The 12,372-nt window shown below is 42.1% G+C and overlaps 1 protein-coding gene across 1 annotated transcript in view; it reads right to left on the reverse strand.

Annotated features, from left to right (window-relative positions):
- Positions 1-12,372, reverse strand: part of ZDHHC5 (zinc finger DHHC-type palmitoyltransferase 5) — a 1,362,456-nt gene that overhangs the window by 127,746 nt on the left and 1,222,338 nt on the right. The gene's annotated exons all lie outside the window — the stretch shown is intronic.

Consider the following 12,372-nt stretch of genomic DNA (forward strand, 5'->3'; position numbering starts at 1 on the left):
AAGGTAATGCTACTCAATGCTAGAAGTCTAAACCTCAAAATGCACTCTCTCAAGGCACTCCTAAAAATGGAGAACATCGATATATCTGTGCAGTAAATGAGACCGGGTTCAAGGCTCCAGAGACCACCCCTGCAATACCAGGTTAAAACTCTTATCACACTTTTCGGCCACCAAACCAAGACCGAAACACTAAAGGTGGAGGAGTGTTCATATTCACCAAAGACATTTACACCTCCAGGCTAGTTGACCAACACAATGCATCTGAAATTCTCCAGGTGCAACTAACACTAGGTAAGACTACAATCCAAATTGTAGCTTGCTACAGATCCCCCAACATGCCCCAAGATTCTCACTACACCTTTCTAAACATACTGGAAAATATTAAGATACAACCAAACACCCTAATAATGGGTGATTTCAACTACCCTGCCATTAACTGAGAAAACTACTTGGGTACCAACACCTTTGCCCAACGCTTCTTGGAATTCATAAATTAGTCCCACCAGGGGCTCCAATATCCTAGACCTGGTCATTACCAACATGGGAGATAGATGCTCCACACCTGTGGTCACCCCCTCATTGGTCAGGTCTGATCATAAGCTAATCACCATTGACAACCACATCCCACCCCTACCCCCCAGTAAAGAAAAATCTGTAAAAAAACTTCTCCAAAGCCAACTTCATGCTACTCAAGTCAGAAGTGGCAAACTTCATGACACCCATGCAGATGGGAGCAAAAGTTTGACTGCTGAATCCTACACTACGGCACTGTACGAGCACATCCACCCATGCATGAATCGTGCCATCCCAAATAGAACCAAGACGCTCTCCTCCAAAAAAAGGAAGCCAATCTGGTGGTCCCATACCATAAACAAACTAAACAGAAGGAAGAAACTGCTGCAGAAAAGAGGAAAATCCCAGGATGCAAAAAACTCCCTTACCAGCCTCAGTAAGAAGCTGAGATGTCTCAAAAAATCCTCCAAAGTAAGTTATGAAAATAAAATTGCTAAAGATTTCAAAGACAACCACAAGGCATTCTATAGTTATGTCAAGAACCTAAATGGCAATGCTCAGATCTGCTCTGAGCTACAACAGAATGGCATTAAATATACTGATCCCAAGGATATTGCCAATATCCTGGCAGATCGATTTAGTGCCAACTTCACCCCTCTCTCACCCCCTAAAGGGCCCATCTCAATACCAAAAGATTGCCAAATTCCAGTAATCACGGCCACATGGGTAGAAACCGCACTCTCCAACTCTCCAAAGCTAAAAATACAGCATCCATGAGACCAGATGACATCCTGGGCTGTGTACTACAGGAACTACAAAATGAACTGGCACCTCACCTAAGTGTCATGTTTAATCATAGCCTCCCTCAGGCATTCGTGCCCACTGAGTGGCACACAGCTATAGTTATCCCACCCCGCAAAGGGGGATCCACCTTAGATCCCGGGAACTACCCTCCCATCAGTCTGACTAGTCTAATCTGCAAGAGCATGGAACGCACTAACAAGGAACTTATAAAGAAAGACACTGGCGACCTTCAAACACTGGACCCCACCCAGTTTGGGTTCGTGAAGAGCCGATCTTGTCTTCTGAACCTGACTGACTTCTTCGAATCAATCTCCAGAGCTGTGGACGAGGGTAAGGAGGTCCACACAGCGTATCTGGATCTCGCCAAGGCCTTTGACACCATCCCCCACTCTGGAATCATAGATAAACTTACTAAGCAGGGCATAAATCCCTATGTCACTCGATGGATTGCCAACTGGCTTACTGACGGAACCCAGACTGTAAAAGTAGCCGACTCCAAATCCAACTCCAGACAGGTGACAAGTGGAGTACCTCAGGGATTAGTCCTGGGACCGCTCTTGTTTAGCATCTACTTCTCTGAAGTACAGGCCAACACTAAGGGACTCTGGCTAACAAAGTTTGCAAATGACTGCAAACTGGGAGCCATTATTGAATCTCCAAATGATGTGGATATTCTACAAAAGGGCCTTACAGAAACAGATGCTTGGTGCCAGAGCCATGGGCTCAAGCTTAATGCCAAGAAATGTATAGTTATCCTCTTTGGGAAAAAACATTACCCATGAATTACCACATAGGCGGCAGTACACTAAACACCGAAAGTGTGATGAGAGACTTAGGGACACAGGTGGACAGTGGTCTCACCTTCAATAACCACATCGGCACAACAGTCAGGAAATCCTTCTGTGTGGCACACCTCATCACTAAGGAAAGGAGGTCATTATCCCACTTGTACTCATCCCTCATTAGACCCATTATAGAATACAATGCCCCATTTGGTATGTGCCTCACAAGACATCTGTAACAGCTGGAAAGGCCACAGAAATACCTCACTAGAAGAATCACAGGCCTAAAGCAGATGCCCTATGCTGACCATCTAAAAAACTCTAGCTATACTCTGTGGCATATCGTCTACTCAGAGGTGACCTCTGCTTAACATACTAGGCCATGTCAAACCCTGAGCTGTTGGACATGCTCCACTTAAAGAAATCCCAATTCCTCAGAGCCACACGCTCCAGGGATCTAACCCTTGTCATCACAATAAACAAAACATGCTGGAGGGATAGGTTCCTTACCCAGAGACTCCCCATAATCTGAAAAAAACTACCCATACATGTCAAGCAGAGTGCTTCCTTGGCCCTCTTCAAAAGGAACCTTGACAATTGGATGGCAGATAGGAAATTCACCTCAGGGATCATGTCAATCGCCCTGCTAGACAGGGGTCTAGGGAAGTAAATATTGTGGGAAGAAATATCCAGGTAATTGCTATGGCTAGGCTTGTATAGGCCCTAGAGCAGATAGCCTAGTACCAAACTATGAACCTATGAAAAGATTGGGAAGAGATTAGATACGCAATTCACAAACAATGGGCAGACACACGTATGGCTCCCAAATATGCAACAAAATCCAGATGATTTAGGATTTTGCCTGTGAGTGTTTACACAAATATTTTAAAACACCAAGCAGACTTCAAAGACGTTTTCCTCAGGTAGATGGCAAATGTTGGAGGTGTGATGGTAAAAAAGTAGTAAATGGGAACATATGTTTTGGGAATGCAATGAATTGGCAGACTTTAAAAACCCCCTATAGTACACTCTGAAGGGAATACTGAGTGAGCAAATGTTTAAATAAGGAAATTATTTTTTTTGAGCTGGAATACAGGATCTGAACTGCAAAGGCATGGTAATGCCTTGTTAAGTTTAATTCTGTGGCTGCCAAAAAAGCTATTTCTAGAAACTAAAGTCAAAATCTAAACCCACAATACTTGAAGTAATGAATATTGTAACACAGAAAAGAACAGGGAGTGGGATCTTTAGAAAACAGTAGGAGTAAATTACATAAAAATGGAAATTGTGGGAATACATGCAGAAAAATGTTATGCAGGAGAAACGAGGTTCAACAGAAGGCAGGAATTGACTGAGTTACGTAATGTTGCCAAGATGTATGTTTGCAAATGTGAACTTGTTAATATGGTTTGATTATATTTTATAAACACAGATTTACCAACGTTACAAAACATAATTCAATAAAGGTGTTAAAAAAAGGAAACTACCATCCTAAAACCCTGAAAAAATGTTTTTTTACACCTCATCTTCAGATTCTGGGCTATACTGTTTTATCAGAATCATTAAGTACTTCTTATATTTTAATATGTTATAAAATGTCCATCAGTGGCAGTGCATAGCAATGCCATCTTGCTTTACAGCTCACTCAGAATAAATTTAAGTCCTCTTTATATAACTGATGCTAGTATATGAGGAAGCAAGGCATTTTCTTTCCTCCATTTAGATAAAACAGCAGTACTGCAAGACACAGGCAACTTGTATAACCTTCGGAATAGACATTTTCCCCTGACATACCTTGACTTGTAATCATTGTGATTATGAGAGGTATTGCCAGCTATGCCAGGAGAAGTAGGGCAGTGGATGTGTAACAAATGCAGCATAGCCAGCTGGAGTTATGTAAAGAATTATATGTCATTTGTATATCAAACTGATTTGTACAGATGCTGGTGTTGAAAATGTATTTGTAAAGTTGCTTTTATTAAAAATGTGCCAACAGCAGGTCCTGCTGCACAGGAAAGAAATATACCTGTATATCAGACTATACTGTAACTGTTGAAATGAATATATTGTAAACAGAGGACACTGGAAGAGAAGATGTTAATCTCAGTCCAGCTAACTTTGAAAAATAGTCTGAAATTAAATTACCTGGTTTAGGCCATAAAGATTGTATCTTACAGTTCTGCTTGCAGCCAGAGACAAAATGCCCGTGAAAACCAGAACGAATCCTGCTGTACTGCCCTTAGGGGTGAACTAATTGCCAACCTGAAAGGGTAGATATTTTGAAATGGTTTTATAGCTTCTAGATGCTTTAACACATCTTAGCAAAGCTCTACGTGTGTATGGTGACACGTGCTACATTCTGGCTCAGTTTCTAGTAAAGGGGGTAAGTGTGGGAACCAGAATCAGATGACCAGATGTGTGTGATGTCATTCTGTAAGTCAGCACTGAAATTATGTTTTAACACTAGATGAGACAGAAGTCTCAGGGCAGCCTGTTTTTGAAACCTGACAAAAAGAAGGACCACTTACCAACATCATCTTGCCTTGCTTTAATAAGTAACCAGGGAATAGAAATTATTTAGATCAGTCAGGAAAATACAGTGAGACTAGTTAAGTACTGTTTTCTTTATCTGTGTGAAACTTTCCATTTGTGTTATTGTTAATATTTCCTGTGGCTGAAACTCTGGTGTTTATTGTAAACAGGTATTTAGTATTTTCATGTTCTTTTATTATTATTACATATACTTAAACTTTTTGTTGTGGCTAGTCTTTTAGAGAATATTTTAACCTTTGAAAGTACGCATTTTATTTGGGACACAGTGACCGCTCCTGAAAGCCTTGCTGCATTGGTCAAACACTTCCATTTTTATTTGTATTAATTTTACTCAGTATAATTGGATACCCTTGTAAGACCCTTAGCGTAACTACCTTACAGTCTGGCCAGAACTAGCAGAGCTAGTAAATCTGTGCCAGCCTTTCCCGGGTGCATGTGTTAGCTTCTGGAGCAGGGACAGAGAGGACTGATTTCACAGAGGGTGGTGGAGGACTTAGCTTGCACCACTAGACTGAGTACTCAGCTCTACAGCTGTGTCTGTGGGGAGTCTATTGGGGGCCTGGAGAGAGATAGAGGGAACCCCAGCCCCTGAACTGTGTTCCCTGTCTGCTCTTAAGGAAACTGTGCTTGATGCAGAGAGCTGCATCTGGAAATACTGCATTTATCTATTTTTTTGTACCAAGTGAACATCCCTCACCAGTCAGTACAGAGAATTCAGGCTCCTTGATTAGTGACCAGAGCAGGGGCATCAACAGTCATAACTAAGCTTCTGCTAATCTTTTTTACTGTTAATTTTAAAGTCTCAGCAAAACAAATACCTGGGGTTTTATTGGGTTATCAATAAGTAGTCCAACATTTGACACACCCTTCACCACTCACTTCCTTAGGGTTCAAACCTGCCAGCCTATTGAAGCAACCTTGCAAGTTATTAAAAGAACTTGTAAGGCAAGGTAACTACTTGGGATACCCTCTATTATCTACAGTGGTGTGTGTGTGTGTGTGTATATATATATATATATATATATATATATATATATATATACACACACACACACACACACACACACATACATGTGTAACTCAAAGTTGTATTTGTTCAAAACTTTCTTCCTTGGATAGTTATCTGTATACTACTAAAAAAGCACTTTCCTACAGGATTTGTGCAAAACACGTAAAACCATCAGTTATAAAATTTGTCATGTTCTGAGTTTTTTCTTTTTACTTAGAAAAAGACTTGTTACTTTATTCTACAGGTGCTTCTTGCTATTACCTAGAGTCATTACATTACAATGTGCTGAAGCTTCATCTAAACCAGAATCTCTATATACGACAAATAGTACTTTATGCTGTGTATCCACTTCGACATACTAATACAAAAATGCTGTCAGTTAATCATGGGAACTTAAGTTTTGATATACAGCTTGCACACAGACATATTCCTAAGAATAAAACACTACTGATAACGCTTTTACGAAGAAGCCACAATAATGGGCATTATTGGTCACTTGCTAACTGAAGGTATGCAGCATCATGTGCGTGTACTACAAAATGAAACTGCACTATGCACACATCTGTTTATTCCTTTCCCTCACTGTCAAATACTTGCAACCCAGTGGTGTACTTTTGTTTAATTTAATCATCGCTGCATCATCACAGTTATCGTTTCACTGCATGTGAATACTACTATATGAAATTTTTTGTCTCTTAACCTTCTCTCGTTTCAAAGTACAAGTCTTTCATGTTAGTTCTCACTCTTGAAAGTTGTATCTAAGTACTAACAAACTTTATAACTCTCATTTAACTATATCTATCTGTAGCCCTTTTTCTCTCACCTCAACTTGATCACTGGCATCAAATAAAAGAACCCAATTCTACTGCTCACAAATGTCTACTTGTTCTTCTTTCGGCTTTTTCTGGTTAGGGTTCGCCACAGTGGAACTCTGGCCCACTAATGATTGGCAGTTGATTTTTACAGTGCCAAGGTGCCAGCCCGATGCCCAACCTTCAACGAAGGCACGCCCATTCAAGCATGTCTTTTGAACGCCACTCGACCACGGGAAGGACATGCAGACTCCACACAGAAGGCGGTCCAGCCGAGAATCGAACGGGAGAACCTCTTGCTGTGAGGCGACAACGGTACCGCTGCACCACCGCAGCTTGGATGCTCACAAATATCTACTACTGTATTGTAATGCAACTTAGGTTTATCCAGTGTATTTCAAAATAGGTTCATCACAATCATACAGGATTTGAATTATGTTCATATACTTTATTGATTTTTTTTTTGTTTAATTCAATCTATCTGTACTGCTATTGCTATCCTATGTGACTTTTATTCTTTCTATTAAAATATTACCTAGAATAATTTGTTTGGAGCTTTTCTTTACTGAGCCACTGTTAAAAAAGATTTTTTTTTGTCCAGTAGGACTTTATTGGTCAACAAATAGAATAAATAAATAAAATCACCAGAAAAGTCCATCAATCTCTCTCCTAGCCGAAGTCAGAGCACTAAGTAAAACGGTTTTCCCAAGTCCAGGCCTTTTTTCAGCTTGCTGAGCTGGTTCAAAAGTTTTTTTTAGGACCAAGTTTTATTTTTTAACACAAAATTGAGATCCAAAGGAGGTACCACCTGTTTTCAAGGTGGGTTGGGGTATAAAAGCAGACAAGCAGAAATGTCCGAAAGGTGAATTCTAATAGGGTAAGAAAGGCCTGATTTGAGTAACTCACAGATAGTGAAAAAAACATATTGGTCAACAGCCTTGGAATGGTAGTTTTTTCTTTCTTGTGGCACCAACTAGAAAATCTTTCATTTAGTCAAACAAGATTTTCTAGTAGCAAATTTTCTAGCCTTCTTTAATATCTTCTGTATGTATTCTGAAAAAGATGCCGAAAAGGGATCAAAATTCTAATCATCCCGGTAGCTAAATGAAGTTTCTGTGAGGAGATCCATTTGTGGAAAGTTTGTGGTAAATGCCCTTGGACATTTTCATAGGGAGGGAGAACTGATGCTGTCTGGGCCAAAAGGGAGTTAACAAAGATCATTTTCAAAGCCCTTTTGGATCTTTAGTATAGCTGTGTAAAATCTTACCATAACAGTAAATGCCACTCTCTTCACTGCTGCAGTGTTCTTCCCAATAGGAATCTCCTGTCAAGGGATGGCCCAACGTCCAGGTCAGTATACCAAAGCCTTTAGATCTTGCATATGCCATACATCACAAGTAAGCTCCCTGTACAGGATTATAAGGCATAAAGGTGATGTACAGATGTAGTTACCCAAAACGTAACTGCCCCAAAACAGAGTAGTCTTCATAGTACAAAAAAGGCCATGCACATCTTGAAGGAGAAAATACAGATGGAAAAGGGAAACTCTCAGCCAGGAGAGGAACCCAAGTAAAATCCAAAAGAAAAAAAGGAGGTTGGAGGGAGGGAGCAAATACTGCAACAGGGAAAAGAAGGTCATTTACTGTTATTGCAAGATTTTACACAACTGTACTATGTCCTCCTATATCATAGGAAGTTACTAGGCTATTGGCCCTGAGGCCCTTATAAGCCTAGTCAAGAATTTAGCCCATGTTCTGACAAGTCAGCACCCTATACCACTGTCCAACAGGGACATAGGTGGAATCCCAGGGGTGTATTTTCTGTTCCCCATCCATTAACCCAGCTTGCGCTTAAAAAGGTTTAATGAGGTACTCTGCTTTACTTGGAGAGGGAGTCTATTCCACAAAAGGGGGAGTCTCTGGGACACAAATCTGTCCCACCAACAAGCCCTATTGATGTCACAGACCAGGCTGAGTTCTCGCATACAGTTTACGCGAGTGGAGCTAGACTTGCGGGTATGCTGCAATCCCATCAGAGCGGGGTCTGAGATTGCTTTGTATGCCAGACAGAGGTCACCTATGAAGAGTCTGTAGGAGACTGAGTAGAGGGACAGAGCTTTTAGCCTATCTGTGTAGGTTAGATGATTGAGGCCCTGGATTATCCGGGTGAGGAATCACTGTGGTCTCTCCAGCTGCTGCATGTGCTTTGTGAGGTACATGTCGAAACGGGCATTGTATTTAATAATCAGTCTTATAAGGGAAGAATACAGGGATGTTATGACCACTTTGTCCCTGGATGAGATACCCTTACTAATGAGGTGGGCCGTGTAGAAAGCTTTCCGTACAACAGAGGCAATATGGTGGTCAAAAGTCAGTATGCTATCAACCTGGGTTCCCAAATCCCTGAAGACTGATTGCATGTTAGTGCTTTATTATCAATGTAATAATTTCAGGGGACGTCATTCTCCCCAAAAGTGATGATGATGCATTTTGTGACATTCAGTTTGAGGCCATGTTTCTGGCAGCAGTCATTTGTTTGGGTGAGACCCACTTGGAGGAGGTCCACATGACTAGGAGGAATTGATGACAGCACCCAGCTTGCAGTCATCTGCAAACTTGGTCAGCCATAGCCCACTAGATTTGGCCTGCACCTCTGAGAAGTATATCCCCAAAGAGGAGAGGCCCCCAGATCAATCCCTGGGGTACACCGCTTGTCACGGGCCCACTACTTGAGGTTGCTTCCCCTATTTTGACTAGGTGGGTTCTATCAGTAAGCCAGTTTGCTACCTATCTGGTAATGTATGGATTGATGCCTAGCTGAGTGAGTTTATCTATTACGCCTGAGTGGGGAATAGTATCGAAGGCCTTGGCCAGGCCAAGGTAGACGGCATGCACCATATTCCCCCCTCATCTATGGCCTTGGTGACCACCTCAAAGTCGTCGACCAAATTTAACAGGCATGACCTCCCTTGACAAAACCAAACCATGTTGGATCAAGTGTCTGGAGGATGCCACTGTCTTTGTTAATAAGGTCCATGGATCCACTCCATGGCCTTGTAGATCAGCCTAGTTAAGCTGATGGGTCTATAATTTCCTGGATTGGTGGATGCTCCACCTTTGTGCAAAGGGATGACAGTAGCTGTCCTCCACTCGGCTGGAATAAAGCCGATACACAGGCTTTGGTTGAATAGGGTGCCTAATGGTGCTGAAAGTTCCTGCCTGAGTTCATGTAGGATGCATCCTGGGATGCTATCGGGTCCCACGGAGGCTGTATTTTTTGCCTTTGAGAAGGCAGTGATGACTTGCTCCCTACAGATAAGAGAAGGGGGATACTGGGGATGTCCTGTTTTACTGATGGGGGGACTGAGGAGTGAAGATTTCACTGAACCTGTCTGCCAGCAGGTTGGCTATATCTACAGGGTTTGTGTACGTGGTGTCCTTGACCACCAATTCTCAGTAGATCTGGGTGCTTCGCTTGAGATTGCGGACATATGTGAAGAAAGCCTTATGACTGACTTTAGTAGATGTGGCCAGTTTGGACTCAAAGTTTGCTTTGGAGGATTTCACTAGTGCTCTTATTTGTTTGTTCAGGCTAAGGAGAGACTGCTTCCAATTAGACACCTGCTCCTTCTTGGTCCTGGACAGTAAATGTTTCCTTTTATTATAGAGTTTATTTATTGTAGATGTCCACCAGATAAGGTTTACTCTTCCTTGAGGAGGAGGATTTCACCCTGTCTGGTATTCCTGATTCCATGCAGCTATATAAATGCTCATATAGTACTTTGGTTTAAGTTTGGACATATGTGCCAGTTTCTGAGGAGAGGGAGGGAGCTGTGAAGCTGTTTACACCTTCCCCTCAGGAGGTTGCAATCAGCTTTGGAGAAATGTTTTTGTTTCACCCTAGCTGGGGGGGGTTTGAGGAGATGGTGACTATGAAAGTGACTGCTTTGTGGTTGGATCTCGCCATGGATGATGACACTGTAGGGACGCTGCAGTGGTTACTCATGTTGGTTAATACCAAGTCCACGATATTTTCACCTCTTGTGGGGAGTGTGAACCAACTGGTCCTAGGCATTTGCATTGACAAAATCAAGGAATCTCTGGGCATTTGTGTTTTGGAATGAGTATTTCTTCCAATCAATGGTTGGATAGTTAAAGTCGCCCAGGATCAGGGTAAGGGGTTGAATCTTGATAGATTCAAAGAGGTCGAGCTAGGTGGAGTGGGCATCTTGAGTCAGAGTTGGAGGCCTGTAGCTAGCTATGATTTGAATAGGGGTCTTGTCAATTGTTAACTGCACCTGGAGTATTTACTGTGCATCACACTGTTTGACCAGCCTAGAGGTGTGTGTCTTTTATACATATATTGCAACTCCATCTCCTTTTGTTTTGCTGCCCACGGCTTGGGGTTTGAATGAATGATAGGATGAGTAACCTGGTATGGCTGGGGTGCTCTCTGCAGTTTTGAACCAGGTTTCTGTGACTGCACAATGTCAGCTTCTTCCAGAGTTAAGACTGCTTGCAATGAGTGCTGTTTCGTGTTTAGACACCTAGCGTTTAGCAGCATAACCTTTAATTTATGTTTTGATTAAATTTTCATGTTGGTAGTTTTGACCTCATGGCATTGCCTAAACAAATCACTATGGGGGAGGCAGGAGCCTGAAGCCCAAGGGAGACAGACGCAGGCCATCACTTGCAAAGCATCATGGTTGTCAATCATTTCATCCCAGGCTGTCAGGCACTGGATCCCCTCTGAACGACACCAGAAACTAAGCCAGTTGTTAAAGTCAATAATTTTCTGTTTGTATTGAGGCGTCATTCTGGGCGACGGTAGAATGCTGCTTAAGACTAGGGACATAAGTACCTGGGACCCATACTCAGTGAGCTCGATCATGTCTCTCTTCATATAATCCAGGGAGGTGCATCAAGTCATTCACTCCAGCATGGACTATGACACAGTCATAACAGTACCCGTTGAGAGAACTGTGTGTATTGGTGATATGGTGGATTCTAGCACCCAACAACTGCGACTTTCTCCTTATTCGCTTGGTGAGGGGCACATCTGTGCGTCTCACAATGGAGTCTTCTATGACTAACATGTTGGGTTTAGAGACACAGGTGCATGGACTGTGTGTGTGGTGTAGTTTGGTGGACAGTGGAGTTTGCGTGCGTTTATGCCTTGGAGGTCTCTTTTGTTTGGATATGCTTTTAAGGGCCTTCACAAAAGTGGGAGTGTGTTGGATAGATGTGGGTGGTGTCTGAGGTGTGGTGTTCATGTTGCCAACCTTCTCAGTGCCAGATATACTAGTTTGTGGAGGAGACAGCAATGACACTAGGTGCTTGATGTAGTTGCACCTCTCACAAATTGTGTTCCTAGGTGGTAGCAGTAGAGGGTTGTCCGTGTACGAGGCAGTTGCTACACTGTCTCAGGATGCCCATATTGACCAGACTGGCAGGAGAAAATGTAAGCAACTGTCGATCCATATTCGTCAGAAATTGAAATAGCTAAGAGGGCAAAGGGAGGAAGGTCTACGAGTAGTACTATTAAATGATAACACAAGTGGTACTAAGGGAAAACTTGTAGCTGGAATACCTCAAAAAGGGTAAAAACCGTGCAGCTGAAGTTCTGGATGCCACAGACCTGTAATCTAGACTATGCTACTCAATTTTAAACTTATGAACTCAGTAAGTTAAAAAACTCGCAATGAGGCACAGATTAATCACTTACAGTCAAAAGAACAGAACTCGCAGTATAAAAAATACAGTTAAGCAGCAACGAAATGCAGTTAAACAGTAATGAATTGCAGTAGATAGCAATGAAATATACTTAACCAGTAGATTGCTTTGAAACTGTAGCTCAAGTCACAGCAGTAAAAGACAGCACAAATAAAGCAGCGATTCAG

Source organism: Protopterus annectens, chromosome 9.part0, assembly GCF_019279795.1.
Source record: "Protopterus annectens isolate FY-2018-M chromosome 9.part0, PAN1.0, whole genome shotgun sequence".
NCBI lineage: Eukaryota > Metazoa > Chordata > Ceratodontiformes > Protopteridae > Protopterus > Protopterus annectens.